Source organism: Habropoda laboriosa, unplaced genomic scaffold (genome assembly GCF_001263275.1).
Source record: "Habropoda laboriosa isolate 0110345459 unplaced genomic scaffold, ASM126327v1 scaffold440, whole genome shotgun sequence".
NCBI classification, from domain to species: Eukaryota; Metazoa; Arthropoda; class Insecta; order Hymenoptera; family Apidae; genus Habropoda; species Habropoda laboriosa.
In genome coordinates this window covers 1396377-1418790 of record NW_017100710.1, presented here as the reverse complement: position 1 = coordinate 1418790, position 22414 = coordinate 1396377, and positions in this window count along the sequence as shown.

The following is a 22414-nucleotide window of genomic DNA, read 5'->3' as shown; positions in this document are numbered from 1 at the left end:
TCGAAGTGGCGGCGGAAAGGCGCGGAGAAAATGAACGAACGGAGAAAAAGAACACGGGATAAAGGGAGATGGATAGAGGAGATAGAGCGAGTGGGGGAGACAAGGGGGTGGCTGTCATTATAGGCGCGGGAGAGTACAAAACGAGGCCGCGCTAAAGAAACGGAACTCGTAGGATGACAATCGAATCCAGCGTTTAACGATACCCGATTGTCGGGGATTCCGGCCTCGAAATTGGCCGGCAAGACCACCTGTACAGCCCGGCCAGCGGCGAATCGCGCGTTACTCGCGCCGACAGAAGCTGATTAACGCTCCGTCCGTTCATTGAGAACGCTCCGTTTTTTTCTCATTCCGCGTCGATTCTCGTCTGGCATTCCGATTCTTCGTTCGAGCTTTCGAATGTAATTGAATTTTTGTGTCGCTAGTAAATTCGAAATAAAATTTAGCAACAATGGTGATTATTATCTGGTAACGATCGTGGAGGAGTAATTACACTGTGCCCCCCAAAAAATTGCGACACTGACAACGAAATCGCAGGAACCTGAAATTTACATATTTTCTTTGAGGTGTTTCGAGGGAGAAGTGATTCAAATTTGGTTAAAACAGGTCTTGTAGTTATTGAGATGTAAACAATAATGTGCCGAATCTGGGAATGCTTGATATCGTTGAACCAATTCGATCCTGGAACTCATTCGAAGCTAATAAAATTTGTTCGCGTAGCTCATTGAGGTTTGTTGATGTGTTTGTCACAGAATTGTCCCTAAAAATTTCAACATTTTGTTTAACCATTCATCAAAAGGAAATTTCAAATTTTAAGTTATGCAAAAGTTAAATGGTTAATAATTAGCTCACGCTTTATTTTCTAACCGTTTAATCATTATTTCCTCAAAGTGCCCCAAGAACATAGGGAAGAGTCGTGCAGTACCGGCCGAAGCTAGATCTCGCTTATACCGTTATTTGACTGCACTATTGATGGATAAATAAATAAATATTATAGCTTGAGCAACGTATTCCGGCGACGTTCTTTTTTCTTCGGTATTACCAGTGTTCTAAGACGTTTAACGTTTACGCTGAAAGTACGATAAAAGTTATTTTTCATAGCTGCAATGGTTGAAGAAAATATCGATCACTTTACCTGTGATATTTCTAGACGTGCCTAAATAAGTTCTATTCTATTTTCAAAAGACTTTTACTAACATTATTTATTACTTAGACCTTCAAATCTGCCAACTAAGTAGCTGGCCGGTACTGTACGACAATTTTTCGTTGGCTGCAAATTACAACTTTTTTATTTCTACGAATTATTTATCTTTATGAGAAAATTTAAGAAAAACCATTTGTCCTCTTTTATCAAGCACCCTTTGTACTACAAATTACTTTTTTGAAATTTCATTACCATCATTAGCCCAAGTTATAGTACAAAAACTTAGAGTGGCCGGTACTGCACGACTCTGCCCTATACACTGTAATTGTTATAACGTGTAATTAGAAGTGTCGGAATTAGTTAAAAGATTATTATTACAAGAACATTTCACATAAGATAGATTATTCACAATTCTATAATAATAGGAATATTATTTTATTTTATTAAAATAAAAGAAATTCCTAATTTCATAACAAGTGTTAACAATTAGGAACATTTATTTATTACAAGTCTTATAATAAGGTTTATAAGAAACTAGAGTATATGGTATTACAAATGAACGAACGTTGAATAAACTTTTGATTCGTGTAAAAAGCTGTTTAAAACAATAATTCTACTTTCACTATGGCTATTTTCAATGAATGACCATAGATCAACCTGAATTTTAACCGTTACGAACTTAGTCTCACCACAGGAAAGTAATAGGATGATTGAAACGTAGTTATTTCTTTAAGAATGTTGCAAAAACGTATAAATGGTAATATGTAGTGTTATAACAAATTGTTGAAAGTATAAATTTATAACAAAATTGTGAAAAGAGTTCTAAGAAGTTAAGGCCTAAAATTTTTCCCAGAACAGTTGCGAGCGTACAGCGATCAGAAATCGGGCAGGACGACACGTCCTCAGTCAGTGTTTACGAGACAGTCGAACGAGCGCGTCGAAGAACGACGCTTATACCGTGCGACCGTAGGCTTGTAGAGAATACAGGGCTCCCTCGAACAAGGCGATTTCGATTATACGCGGATTTCCAAAAAATTTACGTAGTTAGCGTACCTTTACAATTTCCCTTATCACGACGAATTAGATAGGTTAGGTTAGATAATGCGTATTCGTTCGCGTGAACTAATTCCTCATCAATTATCGCTGCGTACAAGATGCACCGACACCGGATTCAAGTACACAACGAACAGCCGAACTTGGGAGAAGAATCAAACGATCAGTGTGTTCCTGTGAGCTGCATAGCTGCAGTTTCGCAGTATGTATATGCGTGAATAATGTAATTAGATAATAAGTATGTATGTATATAATTGAATATAAAGGAGGACATACGCATTACCGATTAGATTAATTATTGCTGTAATTTCGTTTTATTGCATCCTAAGTTTATTTTTGTCGTAGTAAGATGTGTTATAGTTATGAAACCACAACAAATCAGTTTCTTACCGTTTTTCCCATTTTCTGGGGAAACATTGTTTTTCAATAGGCTTTTAAACGCGACATACTTCGTTTGTTATTATTTTAACAACAATATATGGGAATTGAAAATATTGAGGTGGTTTTATGGTTATAACACACAGTGTATATTCGTATAAATATATGCACATGCACCGGAAGTGTATAAATGTACTTCAGTTTTTCGTGAAGGAGAGCGGTGGTTCTTAATTACGCGAATTTGCATCTACGAGGACAGTCGACTTCCCTAATTCTTGCGTCGTTCGAAGAAACACTATTTTCTGTTGCGAATTTTTATATACTGCAATTTCAATTCTAATAATATATATTTTAGGAGTTTATAATTTAGCAATTATCTAGGTCTATTTATTAGAATCAGAATTTTTATATACTGCAATTTGAATTTGAATAATTTATGTTTCAGGAGTTTATAATTTAGCGATTATCTAGGTCTGTTTATTAGAACCAGGATCGTCATGTTAGCATTATTGTTAACTGTATCTAATATTGTTGGTTTTAGTTGAAACATTTCTCTCGTATTTCTTATCTCTTGATACAAATCCTATATCTAATCTTCTTTTTTTTTTCTACGTTTCAGGGTGTCACGCGGTGATTGTGTAAATGTAGCTCGCGAAAGTGTAACGGTATCGGTAGTGAATAATTTTTTTCGTGATACCCTCGAAATTTTCGAGGGCTACACCGTAATAATCACGAAGGAGTTTTCCAATTTGGAGGACGCGTTGCGCACAATGAACGAACCAGATCCTTGCTTACCGCTGATTCTACCACCAAGATATCGACTTCGTGATCTCATCTTGGGGGACTATGCCTTTAACGACGACGGAGAACGGTGAGTGAATTTTCCGATCCATATATTTTTCCACAAACGTGCGACATAATGAACGTGAACGTGTTCATATCGTGGTGTACGTGTATACTCGTAAAATTTCGCGAATAGGAAGGTGTTTATCTGATAAATATGTGCTTAGAGTTGAGGTGGGTGAGGAACGTCGTTACACTGTTTTCACCTCAATTTATTCAAGTATAAGTGTATTAGTAAACTTACTGACTCTTGTAGAGAATTTACTGTACTTTGTCCAGTTTGGTGGAGAATATCGTTTAAATGCAATGGAAGTTTACCTGTGTTTTTCTGAATTTCAAAAATTCAGGCAGAATTGTAATTTATCAATTTTCACAATTTTGTTATAAATTTATACTTCCGACAATTTGTTATAACATTGCATATAACAATTTATACGTTCTCACTATACAAACTCGATTTCTTCGAGAGAGATAAATCATTTCGATAAGTACTAGTTGTACTTTGTCCAGTTTGGTGGAGAATATCGTTTAAATGCAATGGAAGTTTACCTGTGTTTTTCTGAATTTCAAAAATTCAGGCAGAATTGTAATTTATCAATTTTCACAATTTTGTTATAAATTTATACTTCCGACAATTTGTTATAACATTGCATATAACAATTTATACGTTCTCACTATACAAACTCGATTTCTTCGAGAGAGATAAATCATTTCGATAAGTACTAGTTGTACTTTGTCCAGTTTGGTGGAGAAAACGTATAATATAATTTATTTCATGGTATTGTTACAAGCAAACGTTGAATACATTTTTGATTCGTGTAAAAATAATTATTTAACACGATAAATTTAGCTGTACTATGGTTATTTTTAATCTACGACCACAGGTCAACCTGATTTTTAATCCCTACGAAATTAATTTAACCACGAGTAAGTAACGAGAACGCTAAAACCTATGTTTCCATTGAAGAATATTGTAAAAACGTATAAATTGTTATATGCAATGTTATAACAAATTGTCGGAAGTATAAATTTTTAATAAAATTGTGAAAATTGATAAATTATACCGTGTTACGATAACGGAAATCTCCCGCGAAAATCTCCCGCGAAAATTTCCCGCCTGACCTAACGGACGATTTTGCTAATGACTTTGGGGAGAGGGTACCGCAGGTATATAAGGACCCGCCGATGTCCCGCGAATTTATTCACCCTTTATACTGGGCCATAGACACTTCGCGGCAAATTAGTCTTAAAGGTTTTGAGATGTGAATAAGGTGGTCGAGGGCTACTAGCTAGCCTATGTCCACCGTATACACACTCTGCCTTCTCAAACTTAGCATACACTAGCATTCTCAGTTATCGATACTTGGAAAATTACTATTAGACTTTCTTTAAATTAAACTAAATTGGTTCTGCATTTATTAATGCTTACGGACAAGTGCTATCAGACTTCGAATATTCTACTTCAAATTTTTATTTTTAAATAAATTTTAGTGAAATTCCAAGTATTGATATTTATTAGTAAATTATTATCAGAGTTTAAATACTCGACTTAAAATCGTTTCGCGAATTATTAAAACTGTAAATAAACTACTTCCCACGAGATATTTCGAAATTAATTTGAGAGTTCAGGTAAATAAACATTCCAAGTTTAGTCATCGTCGTTCTTCGTACTTGTCGAATAGGGTGTCGATCTTAGGTTTGGATTTGAACGAATTTGATGTTTTTCTAATGAAATTTTTGACGTTTCAGGTATTTGTCGAAGTGAATTAAAAATTTTTGACCACGTTGCAACTAATTAAGTACACTTTCGTTACAGCTGATTGATAATATGTATTTTTATTTGAATTTATTTCATGACTTGTTATTTTGTAAACTAATAATTCACAGCTATCCAAGGAATTGCATGATTTGCATATTTAGTAGTTAGTTATATTATTGAATTTTATATTGTGTGCTGAAATGTGAACTGATTTGCAACGAGTGCACTATACTCGTGCACTGTGCCCACCCTTAATTAAACTGTCTCAGTAGTTTACCGTAATTAATAATCTATTTTCGGAATTTATACGTGAATTTTTGAATTTTAGTAAATACTAGAGTCAGTGCATCGCGTATTGAAATAATAGCTTCATCCCTAGTTCGTTTATTATTGAATATTTTTACGCGTTTAACTGATACTTCCTCCCAAATATCGTCGCGTATTTTATGCAAATTTTCTTATATCGTAGAATCGAAAAAGATACGAATTCGCGTTATTTCTTTTGATTCTTTCAATTTTTCACTCGCGTTCTACGAAAGTTTAGTTCAATAATAATATTGAAAATAATATAAATTCGCGGTTTCTCCCTTTCTGAATAAAACTGAAATAAATCGCGTTTCAATGTACTTTTCGCGTCGTCCATTCCACAGTGACTCAGTGGAAGGAAGGATGACGATCTGAGTGGAAGGAAGAAAGAAATGCAGTCAAATCCACGTTGCAGAGCTTAGCTGTTTAATCAGCGAACAGTGAGTTACAAAAATGGGTTTTTTTTCTGGTGATTTGGTTTAGTAGTTAGTTGTGTTGTATATTGCCAGCTGAAATATGAGCTGGCTGCCCCAAATTAAACCGTCTCAGTAGTGTTTCGCAATTAAAAATCGGTTTTCGGAATATATACGAGAATTTTTGAATTTTAGTAAATACTAGAGTCGTTGCATTGAGTATTATAAAAGCTTCATCCCTAGTTCGCTTTATATTGAATATTTTTACGCGTTAATCGATACCCTCCTTCAAATTTACTTGCGTTAGAGATTCGGGAAAGATATCAATTCGCGGTTTATTCTTTTGCTTTATATACATCGCGTTTATTTCATATCTCTTTTCTTTTTTTTTACGTTTATTCTATTTAAAGTTAACTTCATTCTAAAAATCGAGAATAATATAATATCGCGGTTTCCCCTCTTAAATAAATCGCGTTTCGAAATACTTTTCGCGTCGTCCATTCCACAGTGACTCACATTTTGTGAGTCTGTGAGTCTTGGGAAATCAACGACGAGGAACTGGAATGATTTGCGGAAGGATGACGATCTGAGAGGATGGAAGGAAGGAAGGAAGGAAGGAGGCAATGCTGCCAGGCAGCCAAATCTATGTTGCAGAGCCCAGCTGCTTAATCTGCGAATTGTGAGTGAATTTTTTGAGGGTTTGGTGGTTGGTTATATATGTGTGTGCATGTGCATGTCGAAGCTGAACTACCAAGAGGTCAAAGAAGAACTGGATGGACTCTACTGCACTAATGGTGCAAACGCCCTCCCATTATTAGAGTATCAAAGTAGTATACCGCGTTAATTCAATTTAGAGTCAATTTTCCCATTTACTTTCGATCGATACGAGAATTTATCACGTCGCGTCGCGTTTGATAAATAGCTTCGTCCCTTTTTCCATTTTTGCGTTTCTTTTCTATTTTCTTTTTTGAATTTTTGCTAAATGTCCCAACTAAAATGAACAAAAGGAAGATACGGAGAATGATAAAAATTCGCGGTTTCGGGTACTAAACAAAATCCCTGAAAATGAAAATAAATCGCGATTCGTACTCCACTTTTCGCGCGTCACCCTTTCACAGCTTTCCAAGTCTGGTGGATCTTGGGCATTGGCTTTGGGTCTTTCAATCTATCATTGTGGGCCAGTGGTGGGATGAAAATTCAAGGCTGAGGGGAATTCAATGGTCCACTGAGGGAATTGCAAAAGTTTCACGGGTCTGAGAGAAGCTTCCAAGTGAATTGTGGGTTAAAATTAAAGTCTGGGAGGACTAAAATGAGTCACTATGGGAATCACAAAGGTTACGAGTGGTGAGTCGTATGAATTATTTATCTTGTCGATCTAATTTATATTCTATTTCAGTGTTCCATCGAAATTTTGTTAAATTGTAATATATTCGCGATTTTCCTTCCTAAATAAAATGAAAATAAATTGCCTGGGCGAATTGCCTCGAAGCCTGTCGTTGCCAATATTGTTGAGATAAAAAGTATCGAGAGTACTAAAATGGTTCAGGGTAGGAATCAAATCTATTTAACAATGTCCACCTGTGTGGTCTGCGTTTAGGGAGTTGTACGTCCTTTCGGTGATCGATTAAATATTCTTTGGATGAATATTTCGAGCTCGTATACGAGTTCAATCGTCCCCAATTCGAAAAAGAATTTTACCTTGAGTTGTGTTATTAGTTTCATGATCAGAGGTTTAATTAGGTATTCCATTGCTACGATTTCGTATAATAAAGATATCCCAACAATTTATTCTCCCATTCCAATTTAATAATATACTTTTCTTACAGAACTTCGTTATTGTGATTTTATATATGAAAATAAAATGTAAATAATAGAGATATCCTAACAATTTATCCTCCTATTTCAATTTAATAATATACTTTTCTTACAGAACTTCGTTATTGTAATTTTGCATATGTAAATATAATATAAATAATAAAGCTACTCGAGTAATTTATTCTCCCAGTCCATTTTATAATACACTTTTCTTACAGAACTTCATTTCCATGATTTTGTATATATAATAAAGATATCCTAACAATTTATTCTCCTATCCCAATTTAATAATATATTTTTCTTACAGAACTTCGTTATTGTGATTTTATATATGAAAATAAAATGTAAATAATAGAGATATCCTAACAATTTATCCTCCTATTTCAATTTAATAATATACTTTTCTTACAGAACTTCGAATTCTCGATCACTCAGTTCCTGCGAGTTTATTCGCGACTTAATCACTCGCGAGTAGCGCGCGATACTCGCGAGTAAATTCGTCGTGTATGCTCGCTGGTTCTTTAGAATGATAGCGAATTTCTCGTTGCGCTCTGAATTCAATCTGACCGCGATTTATAATTTTTTGAAACCCTATCAAAGGAGAGCATTGAATTTTTCCAATCTTTAAATTAACTATGACAAAATGATTAGCGTTGCAATTTCAAATAAAATATAAGACACTCCTTAAAAATTGATGTTAAGAACACGAATTGTTGATAGTGTCTTATCTGCTTTGCTACGAATGAGAATCGCGTATCTGTGAAGATAGAGAGCTGCCAGTAGGGCATGTGTTTTTGTCGGGTCCCTTGCGTAGTCACCTCCTCGTGGTGGGACCTGGTAATTGGTATCCTTTTCCAAAGAAAATTCTCACTTTTGCAAAAGGATACCAAGCTAAGAACTACGCGTACCCGTGGACACCCTGATTCTCACGAATACAGAGTGGACCGCGGGTACTTTAGATGTGAGCGTTCGTAAGGTAAAATAAATTAGCGTGAGAAAATAGGAAATATTCTACTTAAGTTAATTCTAAGATAGGAAATTGAACACTATGTGCGCGCTCTTTTATAGAGGTAAGCGTTTCTCATTCGTAGCTAATTAACAAAACATCTTCAGCTTTTTCTGCTTAACACTAAAACTACCAAACCCGTGAACATGACGGATTTCAGATTTCTTACTTTAAATTACAGAAATTATTGAGACGCTTTTGTTCAGGTAGGGAAGTAACAGTATAAGCGAGATCTAGCTTTGGCCGGTACTGCACGACAATTTTTCGTTCGCTGCAAATTACAACTTTTTTATTTCTACAAATTATTTATCTTTATGAGAAAATTTAAGCCCCTTTTATTAAGCACCCTTTGTACTACAAATTACTTTTTTAAAATTTCATTTTTACCAACATTAACCCAAGTTATAGTACAAAAACTTAGTGTGGCCGGTACTACACGACTCTCCCCTATGTGATTTCTAGAATTCTGCAATCTCAGTTACCAGGTGTTGCAACTTTTTTGGCGAACAGTGTATGTAGTGACAACTGTATGGCAATAATTATAATAGTTTGAAAGATGCCGAATAGAGATTATCCAGTATGAAAATGAGAACGCTTCGTTCTTTCCAATTCTGCATGGACTCTATTGGATGTAGGTAATAAATTAAAAGATGATACTTCATTTATAAACTCTTCTTTATTTTTTATACGCGAGGAAGACGCGTCTCTACGCAATCATGAGGTATCCACAAAACGCTAAAGAAAAATAAAGTATATCCACCCATACTAAACAGATGGTTACTACGTTATTCTTCTATACACGTTTATATTAATCTATCTCAGTGTGTCGATCATTTTTGCTGTTACTATTACACACACGCACACTCATTTCTCCTAATAATCCAACAGATTCTCATCTAACATTCCAATTCCTCGTTGAAGCTTTGGAATACAATTGAACTTTTGCATTGCTCGTAAAATCAATATAAAGTGTAATAATAATTATAATTATTCTTTAGTAATAAACATTTCGAATATGTCAAATAGAAGTTGTTTCTTTCTACATTGTCCAGTATGAGAATAAGAACACTCCATCTTTTTTTCTGGCATTCTAATTCTTCGTTGAAGCTTCGGAATATCGTTGATTTTTGTGTTGCTCGTAAATTTAGAATGAAATGTAACGGCAATGGTAATAATTGTAATAATTATAATGGCTAGGAAGATGTTCAATAGAAATTGTTTGAGACGAACAAAGAGTTTTTGTGTGGTCACAATTGGCTCGTCTGTTTTCAATGAAACAGCGTATGAAGTAATAGCTACCATATTACGTCATAGTACTATTAGGTAATATACTGTTGAGCTTCGTGATAATATTACGAATAATATTGTTCAGAGTTGAAGACAGTTCTTACAATACGATTAATTGTGTGTAGGTATTGTGGAATCAGAATAAAGTAATTTTTCATATATGAATAGCATCCCATAATTAACCGAATTTATATAACAAACAACCAGGCAAATCGAGATGTCGTAAACGCTTCATCGCTATGTAATATTTATTCGTTTGCTAATGACTCTATTACGTCCAGTGAAATGATAGGAAAATAAAATTTGAGAAAGCAAAGAAAGAACGAAAAAATTATAGTTACATGGGAATAGAGCAAAAGGTATTTCATTTTTAATAGCTATATGTTAACACTATAAAATCGCAAAAGAGCGGGAATATCAATTGGTGTTGAAGTCAAAATTTTAACAAATTAAGAAAAAATTTCATTTATAGACCTAATTATGTATATACGAGGGCGGATTGAAAAGTTCGCGGCCTAAGTAGGAAGAACTGCTGCTAGGTGCTTGCAATTTTTACGGTGTAAACTGTGATCATTTGTGTACCGACATACGAAGTTTCGTGGCTGTGTCAGTTTTTTGTTCTCTTTCACTGCTGGTGAAATAGGGGTGTTTACAGTGACGGAGAAGAGACGAATAGAGATGAGGAATGATCCAGTACCTGGTGACAAAGGACATCACCGCAAGGATCTTGAATGATTTTCGCAAGAATTTGGAATAACTTTTGCAAGGTCCTTGAATGATCTTTGATGTGAGGTCCTTTATCTTCAGGTATTAAATCGCTGTTCGTTTTCTAATTTTGTCTATCTCTGCTCCATCTGCTGCAAATACCTCTACTTCACTAGCTCTAAAAGGGAGAAAAATGACGACAGAGACACGAAACTGTATACATTAGTACACAATTAATTACATATTATTCGGTAAAAATTACAAGCACTTAGCTGCAGTCCTTCATACTTCGGCCGTGAACTTTTCAATCCACCCTAGTACATGTATTGTACGTAACCATATTTACAAAATGATAGAAAAATTAAGGAAAGTGGCTGAACTATTAGGTCGTCCCACAAGTTCGTCCCGAAAGCGAGAAATATTTTAACGAAAATCCAAGAAAATTCTACATAGAAGATATAATAGTCTTGCCAAAGAAGATAGGAGAAGAATCACTGAAAATATCGATCTGAATTACAAAATTCGATACGTAGATACTCACAGTACGACCTGATACAAACGGAATATCTTCATCGTACCGCATTTTTCTCTGAAACGAATCAGAACAGCCGAGCAGAAGAAAGAACACAAACAACATATTAACACAAACGTTCACAAACCTCTGAGAAAAAAGACTGGTTGCAAAATATCACTCTACGTGGTACCAATTCACCTGTTCGATTTCAACGCGTCGATCTTTAATCGTAAAAACGATCAGGCCACCGGTTGAAACATCGATCGTGGCTCCAGCAGCGATCGGTCGTTAATTTACCAGACGTGATTCCGTTCGATCGGCCTATCGTGGGCCCCGATTACGGCCGCCAGGGGCCAGAAACAGAAGCCCATTTTCGCGGTGCAACAAAAGGCCAGTGGGAACGTGACCAGCGAGACTTGTAAGAACGATTCGTCTGCGTTTCACCGATCGCCGCCGTCGAATTATCGGCTCCGACGAATTTGATTACGGCTTCTGAAGGTGCCGTTCGGAGATGGGTGACGCGGCAACAAGCATTGTCGATCGTTTAATAACTCCCAGTGGGTGTCTAGCGAAGGCCACCGGTGTTATTCGAGGCTCTCTCGGGGGCTTTCATTCCACCGTGGAATCCGAAAACCGACCGGACCGCTTCAAAAGGAACGGCTGAAACGATCGATCGATCCATCCATCGACGATTCCGTGATGAATTCGAAGAGGAATTGGTGTTCTTGCTGCTTGATGAGTGAGGAGGATAGGGGAGGGGTGGAGGGAAGAGAACGCTTCGAACTGTAATTAATATCCGCTGTGGCTGATTGTTCTGAAAGTGAGAAGTGGAAGTTTGTATGATTGAGAGGATTCGGATTTTAAATAGTGAAATATCGAGGGAGAGAGGAAGAGAGAGAGAGTTGAGAGGAATTCACGCGTAGAGGGAAAATTTGAATGGGAAATGTGAAATTGAGGGAAAAGAAGTTATACAAATGTAGCTTTGGAAATGTATATTTAATGAAATATTTTGTTTAGCCTACTATAAAGGTCTCTGTTCTAAAGGTAAATTCGTTGTATTGACGTGCTCCGGTGAAATTGAGGGAAAAGTAGTTCTATAAATTTAACATTGGAAATGTATGTTTAATGAAATATATTGTTTAGCTTTTTATAAATAAACGATCGCTGTTTTCTTGTGTGTACCGAGGTAACGAGGTGAAATTTGAGGGGAAAGAAATTCTATAAATTGCAAACTGCGAGTCACATATTTAATGAAAAAAATGTGGTGTAACTTTATTCAGATAAATGTCGACAATTTGAATTAATTCATGATCGTTAATTATTGATACAAAATTTAAAAGCGCAAATTTAATGAAATGTATTATTTAGTTTATTACAAGTAAACGACCGCCATTTTCTTGTGTACACTGACTCACCAGATATAATAGCTTCCTTTGCAGATATTTAATATAGCATTCCTCGATTTTTCTGAATGAACACCTTGTATTTCTTTCTGGAAATTAACCCCTTAACGTACAACAACGTGTCAGACTCGTGGCAAAAATTCTGATTGTGATGAGAGAAAAATAGTTACATTACTAAGAAATATTCGTTGTAATCCTAATTTTCGTTTGAATTCGTAAGACTGAAGATTACTAAACGTAATTAATCTGTAACAGACCAGCTTCTGTTGCCTGATTCAATACGAAAACAGAAAATGGCTGACACTTAGATGCACAGTCAGAAAAGAAATCATAGGTTAAGGGGTTAAGAGAGCATTGAAAGCCGAGTAAATAAATATTAACGTGTAATATGTCTGAAATGTGTATTGCTCATTCTCATCTATTGCTCATAGTTGAAATGTAACAATCTGCCCCAAGTCAGAGGAACAACTGCCCCCATCGACACACGTTTTTTTTATGCGAATATTCTGTTTACATATTGAAACAGTCTAATTAAAACTATTGCAACGTGTTCTTAAACGTTATTTGATCCATAAGGACGATACAATTAGTAATTTCAACGTTAAATAATCAAAATATAAGCAGAAAGTATTTACTTTTCTGATACGTGATTAGGTGCTTTCTTATAACCACAAGATTCGTTGTTGCGGACGCTATTAAAATGGACGACAGAGTGGCGTGGTCGATTCACACGGCGAAAACAGTCGAAAGCGCAATCCTATCTCTTTTCATTTTAAAGGTATAACCATCGGAACAACTTACTCCGGGAGCTTTACGATTAATCGATTTCTAATTCATACGTATATGCTGTTTGTTATTAAAAATCGAAATCTAGCGACGGCAATTTTCTAAAAGGCCATTATCCATTTCTTTGCTATCGTACAACTTAGCCTGCAGAGATCTAATCGATAAAAATGAAGACTAATTTCTAAACTGGTGATTTCAATGCCACGCTTGACTCGTGCCTCGTATAGACAATAAACATGCTGTGTATAGCGTGTTTGTGTGGTGATTATGAAAGTGGCCTAAGTCAAAAATCTAAAAAGTATATTATAACAGTATTTTGTGCAATATTTTGTTACATAATGAAAAAATATTTTTTAATACTGCCGTAAGGAAAATTCTAAATATCTCGAAACGAAAGATGTATGACTTATTTTGGTCCCTTTTATAATCGCCGGCACATTTGTGGAGGTTTGATATTTCTAGCGCTACAGAGAGTGCTTTTAGTATAACACCTACGGATGAAATAACAATTGGAATTATTTTAATATAACTTAATTTAATTTAATTTAACTATATTTTGGCGCCAAATTCGTTGCATTTGTTACCATTATACGGCTAAAATGTGCTAAGAAAAAAAATTCATTCACGTGACCAGCGTGAAATGCGTTAATAATTGCGCCTGAATGCCTCACATATTCCCCGTACCCGTAAAAGAAGCACATTCAACAATCCCAGGATCTCGATTCAGCCGGTCAAACCATCGCCATACACGAACGTTTTAAGTCCCCCTGAACACGGCGTTGTCGGCCGCCGTCCTCGCACAAACGCCGCTAATTATAATTAATTCGAGGCCGAGACACACAGGCAACAAGAACAAAACGTACGCGAAAAAAACAGAGAGGAAAAAAAAGAAGGAAGAGATAAAAGAGCGTTGGAGGGCCGGGCGAAGGATCCAGGACGAAGTCGCATATTATATCAGGTCGATGGGGTACGCCGTGGCGTCGTTTGTCATCCAGCTCGCTGTTGCGGGCCATTCGTGTTTTCTAAGCGCGAGAAAAAGAGAGGATGACGAGAGATAGAGAGAGAGAGAGTGAGAGAGAGCCTCGTCCCGCATTGTCGCGGCGCACAAAGCCCACAAAGGAGGACGTGTGAATCAGCAGTAATGGGGATAATGCAAAACTACGGACACACAGGGGCTGCGAGAGGGAGAGAGGGGAGAGACGGGGACATCCAGTCGATTCGCGGAGAAACGTCCGAGAAGATTGTCCTGCCACTTGTGCGATCGATGGACGCCTTGGATCGAGCACCGGCAGACCTTGTAACCCTTTTACACGACGAACAGGATTTTTCTCGGGGATTTTTATCGCGACAGAGATAGAGGGAACCTCTTGTTCGCGATGCTCGTGGGGAAAATGGCCGCTGGCTTGTGTAATTGTAATTGCGAGGCGAAAGGAAATGGAGGATGTTGAGTGGTTTTGTTGGAAGGTTTGAATATTGTTCTTTCGGGGGAGATAATGGAAGTTTGAGAAATTTAGAAACAAGGTCAATGAGAATCTTGAAAAATTGGCTACTTTGGAGTAATATAAAATTATCTAGATGGAGGATTTTGAAGTGGAGGATGTTAAGTGGTTCATAGGAAAGTTTGAATTTCTTAGTTTTCGAGGGGGGAGAGAAATAAGGTCGTTGAGAATCTTAAAAATTTTCTTACTTTGAATAAACACAGATTCAGTATAAAATGACCAAAATGGAGGATTTTGGCGTGAGTAATTTGTAGGAAGGTTTGAATTTATTTATTTTTTGGATAATAGAATTTTGAGACGGTAGGAATATTTGATAAATCTAGAAATCAGGTCTGAGAATCTTAAAAATTTGGCAACTTCCATGTAATAGAAATTCAGTGGCTACAAAATTACCTAAATGGAGGATTTCGTTATGGAGGATGTTAACTAGTTTTGCAGATAGGTTTGAATATTTTTCTTTGATAATAAAAATTTGGGAATGTAGGAATGTTTCAAAAATTCAGAAACGAGGTCTTTGCGAATCTCAGAAATGTTATTACTTCGCATAATTACAAATTCAGTGTAAAATAACCTTTGTAGGTAAAGTTACACGAAATTTCATCGAAACTGAACAATCAGCCAGTTATCCCAATAATACTGCTATATCTGAATACGCAAATCAAAGAAGAAATTCCTCTGAATAGGCAACGCAGTACCAAGAACTCGACATCCCTTCGTTCCACCTGAGGCACGCAGTTAATTTTCAACGGCGATCCCTCGCGCCCAGCGGTGGTAATCGTCGAGTTTTACGCGTCGACGTGGCGATATCGTAGGCGCGCGGATTCCTGCACGGCCTGACGAGTGTTAATGACGTTTATTGGAAATCCGGCGCACAGTCGACGCGCTCGAGGTGCTTCTAGGCGGACTAAGTAGCTGTATAGAGCCCGTTGAACCGAGGCAATCGATATCTCTATGGCACTGGCGGATGCAAAAGGGGCTTTCCTGATTAATGAACGCAGCCAGCAAACCTATTCGCGCGCGCTACATCCATCTTCGATTCGTTCGTTCTTCGCTATCCGCTAAACAATCTTTCGATCGGTTCACCCTATCCTCTTCCTCCACCTCTACTCTCTCTCTCTCTCTCTCTCTCTCTCTATTTCTTTCCTTTTCTACTTGTTCCTTTCTAATGGGACCTGTGAACAATACCAATACCTCGTTCAGACGTTTACGGGATTTCTGAAACGTGCACGCGCTTCGTTGTCCCGATTCGAGCTGAGTTTCTGAGCCGATCAACGTGGTTGTTGCTCGTAGGAAGACTCCTCTTCGTGGGATTTTCGAAAGAAACGATTTCTTCGAAGAGTGAAAATGTGGGGACGTCGAAGTTCAATGGAACCCCGATTCTGCAACTTTGATACTCGAGAATTGACAAGATTCCACTCGTCACTTATATTGGACGAAGTTTGTGACCGATTTGAGAATAAAACAGAAACGGCGTGCGCAAAGGCGCATTTCATTTGAAAATCAAATGAAACGAAAGGAACAATTATTTGAAAATGAAACACAGGCGGTGTATCTTTCGATAGGAATGTAGCATGACGCTAAAACAAACATCTGTGACGATAAGGTTCCCACCACCTCTGAAAATCAGGCATGAACCTGTGCGATCATCTAATACTTCTAACTTCTACATCCAGCAACAAGTTACAATGACAAATGTTTGCACAGTTAATAAAAATATTTCCACCTGCTGTACCTTCGCGTCACTCTCAAAAGGAGTAACTTTCACAAGCACACGAACAGAAATGAACGATTTCGACCTAACCTCGCGTCGAATCGATCATCCGATCGTTGCACGGGAAAAATTCGCCGGGAGAATTCGATCACGCGTGTCGAACATTGAAGGAAGCTCGGGGCCTCTGTGCCTCCTTTCTGCACAAAAGAGAAATAAATCCCGAAGAACGCGAGCGGAGAACGGATTGTTTATCTCGAAAATTGGGGAGCCCTTTGCCTCGCGAAAGGGTTCTTCGATGGAACAAAATAAAAGGGGTAGAGAGAGAGAGAGAAGGAAATAATCTACCTTGTCCCCTCGTGACCCCCTCGAGCTCGATACGTATTCAGGGCAATGAATGAGAAAAGAGAAACTCGATCGATCGTGGCCAGGGGGTCCCCAACGTGTCATTGATCGAAACGGAATCATCGAGCGTTTTTCTAGCCTGGTAACAATGAGATTCGACCGACAAAAGGACACCCAAGCAGGTAGTGCCACGTTCTGTGCTTCCTCGTGGACGGAAGTGAAATTGGTACTCTTCCTTTCGGCATTCTTACTAGTATTTTGACTTTTGGAGACTTCTCGAGATATTTGTCGTGTAGAGGGAAGATTTGAAGAACCTGGCGCGAGAATCTGGCTACTCCAGATGTGATCCCTTGATTTATCCTTCTCTTGTGTCGTAATTGGAGCGCAGAGATATTTGAGAAAGAAGATTGCTTTCTAATGAATTTTTAGAAAAATTTCTGTGATTTTTGCCAGCTGCTTACTTATTGGCTTATTCAAAGTGAAGAATTGGAAGAGTTTTAGGAAGCTTAATCGAAAATTCAACGAGAATTTTGAACGACGAAGCTTGAAAAACCATGAGGTTCTAGATAGTTATTTATTTTAATCGATGTAGTCGATAATGTATTTCAAAAGGGTACAAAACTTAATTTATTCAATTTATATAGAACTCTTACGAAAGATTCTTCTATCGACAGGGATGAAAAGAACAATTCAGGGAATGAAAACTAAAGAAAATTCATTTAACAGAGGAACAAAGATTACAGTTTCCAAACTCTACTCAATTTAAACAAACCCCTGAGCAAAAATTCACTCGATAACAGCAAAAGCTACCAAATAAGGTAGAAAAAAGAAAAAAAAATCAACTTCAACGTTCTGTTTCACATTTTCACCCATTATTTTTCCAATCTCATGCCTTCCATCCGCAAAGTCTGAGCGCGAGCACGCGCTGGAGGATCGATAATTGCGTCAAAGGGGCGCGACACGGTGTAATTGCATCGCGTTGTATTTACGATTTACAATTACCTAATTTGCACCTTGAAACTCACCGGCTGCCTCGAGCTCTCCCTCTTTCTCTCTCTCTCTCTCTCTCTGGTCTTTTCCCCCTTTTAGCGGAGCGAATGACCGCGAGCGTGTTGACACCTTTGCCGAGTGAAACGCCGTGGATTATTTCCCTCTCTGGCACACCGCCACTCTCTTTCTCCGTTTCTCACTTATAAACAATTTTCGAGCAGCGAAACGACGAACATTCAAAGGAAACAAGCGGAGTGGAGCGTGCACGAGTTCCCTTAGCTTCGTGCTAATGCACGTGTGACGCGCGATAACGAGCGCGAGCGCGTTATTAGCTGGAAATTCTAGTGAAACCCTGTCGAACACGGGGTTAACAGGCGGAGAAACGGACGGAGAAAGAGAGAGAGAGAGAGAGAGAGAGTGAGGAAGCCAGGTGAGAACAATCCTTGATGTCGCGAACACTGGCTCGATTGCTCGGACTAGGTATTGATTTTAATAAAATGATTATGGGAGGCGGAATCTTGGTATCAGATATGAAAAAGAAGAAATGGGATATAGCGGATTATCTGTTTGTTTTGTGAAAGAGTAAGTGGTAAATTGATTGTGATTTTATTCGATGAGTCGAGGGAGTTGAAATATAAGAAATTTTCTGTTCAATTCTGAACTTCTGTGTAATTTTGTGACATGAGGTGAAAGGGTTAAAGATGCCTTTCGAAAACTATGTTAAATTTTTGTATTTTTGTAAGACAAAATACGAAAATTTTTGTGTTGAAAGTTTGTATTCCTAATACTTGTACTTTGGCTCTATCTCTTACTTTGTTCTATTATTTCCTGCTTCTATTAGGCGCAGACATTATTAACGTAAAAGAAATATAATTTTATTTTCTTAATAAAAATTTGTTCTTAGAAGTAGAAGAAGTCAATTCACTTCAGATTAACTTTGTCAAATTTCAACACATTTTTCTCCACGCTTGTTCAAACTACTGAACCAGAATTCCTCTTTATTCCGAAACAGAAAGTAGTAAATCAATATCCACAATATCACTTCTACATCTACGATCACATACACTCCCCAAATAATTCAAAAAATCAATATATTCGATATTTCAATAGTGTTCTATTGCACAATACCAAACAAAAGTCACTTACAATTCAGAAACCAAAAAATAATCAATCACGATTAAGAACTACTCATCGCAGTTTCAACGTGATTCAATACTCCTACGTATCATCTTCATTCTCCACCATTGTACCTGAACTACCCAAGATGCCCATAGAACGAGAGATCGAGAAATACATATATCTCCAATTTCCCTTTGTCCATATCGCGAGGACGATGATCGACAATATCTCCATCCTAGAAAGAGAGCGTCCTCTCTAATCTGCGTTTTTATCGAGTCTATGTGGCGCATCGTGCACGGTGTGCACCGAGCACAATGTGTTCTTTAATTCTCCACTTTCGTGGCCGACACTGGAATCCCATAAATCGGCCGAAAATTCCCACCGGGGGCATCCGTGGCCGCCTCGTGGACGTAAATTACCGGCTTATTTCCGCGGACACACCACCACGCCATCGCTATACCACCACCACACACCACTGGACACCGTGCAGCATGGCCCACGGATAAATAAAAATATTTATACCGAGGCCGCGTGCACTCGGACACTAAATTAAACCTCCTTCTCTCTCTCTCAACTCTCCATTTTTCCATCCTTACTCCCACCTTTCTTCATTTACCCCTGCCCGCCTGTTACTCGATCTTTAATTCTCGCTCTATCTCGCTTTTTCTCGCTTTTCTGCGAGCAAACTTTTAATTTTCCCTCTTCTAGTCGACATTGTCGCGACTTTTCCAAAGCTAGGTTGATTTTTAATTTTCACCTCGTTTCGTCGGGTTTCTTTTTCTCACCTCGCTCTGCCTCCACTTTTTGCGCACCCTGAAGTGCGTTGTTCCGGTGTTAACGCCTGTCGGCTGTTGCATGACGTTGTTTCTTCTCTCCTTTTTCACGGGGAGCAAGTTGATTTTCCGTTTACTCTTGAATCGCACGGTTTATTGTTCCCCACTGTTTCATTGTTCGCCTACGATGGAGTATTTGAGGATTTGTAATGTACATGGTGTCCCCAAAATGGTAGTGAATCCGGCCAGACAGTGATTCTGCAAGAATAGGTCGAGAAAGAAGAATAACATCTAAATTCTCGTTCTAAATTCCCTATCTAAGTTCGCAGAATATTTCCATTAACACTCGATTAAATTCCTGAGCTCAATTTTCAAGCTTCTTAAGTAAACCAAATCTTTTCAACTTACTTTTCCTTTCTTTCTTAAATTGTATTATACAAATATCATTTTCCATTCTCCAACTCTACCTTTCCTCTTCGAAATTCTCGAATCTACACAATACACTACAACGTCCATTCTCCCTTCCCATTAAATCAGCAAATTTCCATTTCGCGTGTTTCTAAGTCAAGGAAAACTATTTCGCCAGTTTCCTTAGTCGTTCTTTAATGCTCGACGCTTTTCACGGTCTCTGCACCACCCCTATTCAATTTCTACTTTCCCTCTTCTCTCTTTTCGTACCGACCTTTAACCCTCTTTGTGTCTCTTCCTTTTCTGAGCGTGCACAACGCGCATAATTTTCTTCGCCATTCCCCGCGTGCATCTCATTTCCTCCCCCTTTTCCCCCCTTTTCCTCCTGCCAGTCGGAGCACGCGTGTGCGACGACGACCATGGCCACTTTGTTGCCTGCACCTGTGTCCAGCAGCGAGAACTTCACGTTCGAGGCTGATTATTAATCTTCTGCAAGTTCGTCGTGTTATCGAACGTCGAGCTGATTAACGTGCGCCGTCTTCTTCGTGAAACGAGCATGAAATACCGAGCAACCGTTGTAAAGAAAATATCGAACAAGTTCGTTCTTTTTGTTCGATACTCTCGCTTACTTTTCCGTAAATAATAGTTCAGCAGATAGGAGGAAGATATTTACCTTTCTCTGTGCGTACAGTGTGTCGCTGTTCGAATGGTGAACTGGGAAATTGTAATTTTTCGGAGGAGAGGGAAATTATCTTTGTCGATTAATATAACATTTACCTCTCCGTTGATTTTTTTGTTACTAGCTAAAAAAAGATAAGTATAAATGGTACAGTTGGTGGATAAAATCAACGCAAAGGTGATTTTTTATTAATTGACGAAGTGGTTTTCTTCTCTCCTGACAAATTAAGTTTTTGCAGTTTTATGAGTTTGCCAGTTGCAACGACTATGTTTCGTAGAGAGAATTCAATGAATTGACAATGAAATGAAAATTACTGAAGAATCAAGGAAAGATTGTTCTACAAAAAAGAAATAGAACATTTCCTTGATATTTTGAGATAATCAGAATTCTCTAAGATAAGTCAAATGAACTAGGAGAACAAAATCTCTTCCGCAAAATCGTTTCTTTTTTTCTGTTTTCATATACCCACCTATTCCTTGAAAACCACTGAAGTAATTTTACCACGTTACCAAATAAAACACAATTCACACCAGACATTAATAAAAAAAAATTTACTCTTGTTTAGCAAACCGTATCCAATTCACAGTGATGCAAATTAGCGAAGTCTCAACACAGATACACACAATTTTCATTTATTTCATTCACAAAATAAAACACAATTCCCAGCAAAAATTTCCAAAGAAAAAACGCTCGTCCAAAAATGTCACCAGAGTACCTACCCAGAACCTCTTCCATCGGAAGAACAAAAAATAATCCGCACGTGTATCTTCCTTAGCGAGTCAGACAATTATCAATTCCCGAGGAAGTATCGTTAGTCATTGATTTAACATCGGAATAATGATAAACCTCCGCGATAGGAATCTCGAGCTCGATATTCATGTAACTATACAGATAGCGGTTGTTGCACGAGGGTTACGATCACGATTAAGTATGCGTGAAACGCAGTTGACCACCCTGTGTACACACACGGGCGAAGAAAGTGGTACGGGACACTGGGAGGCACCTGTGGCCCCGTAATGGCCACTCCGGAAGAATTATATAGAGGCGGCGATAAGGGGACGCGCGCGTCACGCCGAGTTAATTCTCGACGAGCGCGCGAGCAGCGTGTATATTACGCGTGGCCAGGGACCGTTCGATAGATTTCGTGGATTCCTGGAAGCCCTGGTACAGGCCCGGCCGCGGGATACGCGATAAATTAGCGTTATTTCAATAAATTAGCCGCGTGCTCGGCCGGTGCAACCCATGGGACCAAAAGCCTCGTTCCACGACTTTGCTTCTCTCTCTCTCTCTCTCTTTCAATACGGTGCTCGATGAATATTTTAGAGTACCGATTGTGGAACGTATTCTTTGAATAGAAGCTGTTTTTTTCGGGTCTGTTGATTGAGATTAATGTCGGAGAATTTGTTTCTTTTTCTTTTTCGGAGGGATTTTTAAATGAGGAGATTGGAGGAATTTTGTTTGGAAAGTCGTATCGTTAATGGCGA